At 35.8% G+C, this 2,780-nt stretch overlaps 1 non-coding gene across 1 annotated transcript; it reads left to right on the top strand.

Annotated features, from left to right (window-relative positions):
* Window positions 1–429: 429 nt before the first annotated feature.
* LOC125469524 lies at window positions 430–536 on the top strand. The gene has a single exon (XR_007251807.1). It is a non-coding gene; the product is annotated as a small nucleolar RNA R71 (small nucleolar RNA).
* The last annotated feature ends 2,244 nt before the right edge of the window (window positions 537–2,780 follow it).

Raw genomic sequence — 2,780 nt, 5'->3', positions numbered from 1 at the left:
CTAAATTAGGATGATATCTCCACCCTAGAATATAAGTATTGAGAAGGGATTGTTTCTTTGGTAAACGCATTGACTTGACTAGCCGCTTCAACTTCTGGACAAGTACCACTTTGAGGACAAAGATGAGTAGGATGGGTAAGATCAACACAAATCCCACACGGTTCTGCATTCTTTGAAAACATATTCACCACAGCATCTAATTTCCTAGACAATGCAGCCACCTCATTAGATGAACTTACTTCGTATGTAGAATTCTGAGTTAACTCTCTACTATCCCATTGGGATGAATTTGCAACAACATTCTCAATGATAGTAGTAGCTTGCTCTGGTCCTTTACCCAATATATTACCATCAGCTGCGGCATCCAGTTTATGACGACATTCATCACTCAAGTGTTGGTAGAAGTAGAAAATTAGTTGCCATGGTAAGAACTGATGGTGTGGACAATTAATTATCAAAGCTTTAAATCTCTGCCATGCTTGAAAAAGTGTTTCTCCCTTGTTCTGCCTAAAGTGAAATATGTGATCCCTCAACCTTTGAGTTCCAGACTGAGTGTAAAACTTTTGAATGAACTTACTAGAAAGTTGAGTCCAAGAGGTAATTGATCTCGCTGGCAGAGTCTTGAACCAGGTTCTAGCATCACCCGTGAGAGAGAAAGGGAAAAGCTTTAGGCGAATGAACTCATCGGAGACGCCTTTAATGTTCTGTGTCCCACAAATATCCAGAAAGTTATCTACATGTTCACTAGCATCTTGATTCTCATCACCAGAAAACTTGGGCAACATGTTAATAACATAATCTTTGATCTCATAAGAAGAAGTAGCATCAAGTTCAGGAAAACTATGCATGATTGTCAAGAAGAAAATTGCGGCATAGAGAAATCTTGAATGGTTCGAGGTGCACCATCGTTATTGCCGTTCGCAGCCATCTCTTCTTGCTCTTGCTCCTCCTTTGCCTTCCCTTCTCTTTGTTCCTTGCGAATTTGCCTGAGCTTTCGTTCCATCTGTGGTTCAAATTCCACAAGCTGCCTTTCTGAGGAACGAGTATCGACCATTCACCTATGAAGAACCAAAAGGTGATTTCGGTAATGCGCTTTCAGATGTAACACAGAGAATCTGCTGATAGGTTATGGTAGTAAAAAAATTCCAATTGGAAGACTAAAAGACTCGGGGTGGTAAGGGAAAACTAAAAGCCAAAAGAAGAAGGTATGTACTGGACCATGATAACCAGACACTAACAGTCAAACAAGGAAAAGTCCAATTGACAATTAAAGATTTATGCAATCAGCGATTTTGTTTTGTCTTTTTTTTTTTTTTTTTTTCAGAATATGAAAACAAAAACAAGATAACGAACAGAAACAGAAGTAAAAATAAACTAAAAGAAAATAAAATTTAAAAAAAAAAAATCAGTTAAGTAGAATGTAATCAACAAGCCGAGTTGGGATTAAGGGGCAATCCGAGGCAACGGCGCCAAAAACTTGATGTTTATTTAAACTAACCTAATTAATAGATTAATTTAAACCAAATTAAACTCGCAAACACACGAATCAATTGTATAAATATTTGCAAATACGAGGTTGATCCCACAGGGATTGCTTTTAATACCAATTCAACCAGTTAATTACGTGAAACTTAACTAAGAAACGAATGATTGATTAATTGATTATGAAAAATAATTAAAACTTTAACTTAAAATTAAACCAGGAATATGAATAACGAAAACACGCAACAAATGAAATGTTGAAAGAAATTAATGTGATGGAAGCCTAAGGTCATGAATCCACCAATAACAATCCTATTCCCTTTTCTTCAAGCTGATTACTATCCAATTACCATGCCAACATTTAAGGTTGTTCTTTCTAAGATATGAATTAATCCTTGGTCAGGCATCAAATCGTGTCTATACGTGATAACTATATCCTATTGGTTAGGCATACAATTAAACACATAAAACCCATTAAGCACTGAAGAATAATGTCAACCAAGTAGGACTAGTTTGATATTGGTCATCCTCACTAGTTTGTCCACTCTTCTTAATCTTAGTTTCAATAAACCTAATTGATATTGGTTATCCTCTCAGATTTATCTAAATATCTAGAAACAAGTCCGCAATGATGGCCAATCACAAGAACATTCGAAACTAGAATAGATTAAGCACAAAGATTAAGAACTAAACATGGCATGTCATCGAATAATAATCAACAAGATACTTCGGAAATAATCATGTCATGGCTTCATCATAAACCTTAGAAAAGTATTTTAGTTACACATAATCATAATAAAAATCACAAAAGAAGTCATGGAAGATAAAACCCGGAAAAGAATGGTAAGAGCACGCTAAACTGTCCTCCTTCACTTTGGACGAATTTTCTTGTGTATTTCGTTTCTCTTTTGACGACCTAGGGCCCTCTATTTATTCTATAAAATCCTAAAAAGTCTGATAAAAACTATCCTAAAAGAAAACAAATTCCTAAATAATCAATGAGAGAAACTAGGAAAGAATCCTTCCTAACTTGGGAAACACGGCATCTGATTGGCACGCCAGATTTGGGGGCCATTTCCCTTCTGGAAAATTCTATAAAAATATGGAAAACATAGCTTTATCTCTTATCTTTCTAGGCATATATCGCATGCCACTAGAAAAAATCGGGAAAGCCTTCAAATCTTCATTCTCTACAGCTGCACAATTCTGACGGGAAAACAACTTCTGCGGAATTGACTTGTAAAACTGGAATGTTCAGCTTCATGGAAAATTACAAAATTTGAACAAAATGATCTTCA

This window comes from the organism of the source record quoted next, unplaced genomic scaffold (genome assembly GCF_019419815.1).
Source record: "Pyrus x bretschneideri cultivar Hongxiangsu unplaced genomic scaffold, Pyrus_bretschneideri_v1 Contig43, whole genome shotgun sequence".
Taxonomy (NCBI): domain Eukaryota; kingdom Viridiplantae; phylum Streptophyta; class Magnoliopsida; order Rosales; family Rosaceae; genus Pyrus; species Pyrus x bretschneideri.
The sequence above is the reverse complement of the archived record's forward strand: the minus strand, read 5'-3'. Positions and strand labels throughout refer to the sequence as shown.